Source organism: Pteropus alecto, unplaced genomic scaffold (assembly GCF_000325575.1).
Source record: "Pteropus alecto unplaced genomic scaffold, ASM32557v1 scaffold72, whole genome shotgun sequence".
Lineage (NCBI taxonomy): Eukaryota > Metazoa > Chordata > Mammalia > Chiroptera > Pteropodidae > Pteropus > Pteropus alecto.
The window spans coordinates 5,610,837-5,611,149 of NW_006436811.1; positions in this window are offsets into that span (position 1 = coordinate 5,610,837).

The following is a 313-nucleotide window of genomic DNA, read 5'->3' on the forward strand; positions in this document are numbered from 1 at the left end:
ATGTAATTTCTTTTATAGATTTTATATCATGTAAATTTTCTCTTCTGTTTTCTAACTTCTTTCCACTCTCTCATTTTCTTTATCAAACTCTTTTTCTCTCTTTCCTATTCTAGCTCTCTTAAAAATTTTTCTGCTACATCACTTTTCCATCTCTTCCTAACCATTTATCTTCAACCTTCTCTTTAAACTTCATGATACAGGAACTATGTGTATATATCTATCTGTATCTATCTATCTATCTATCTATCTATCTATCTATCTATCTATCTATCTATCTATCTATCATCTATCTATCATCTATCTATCTATCATC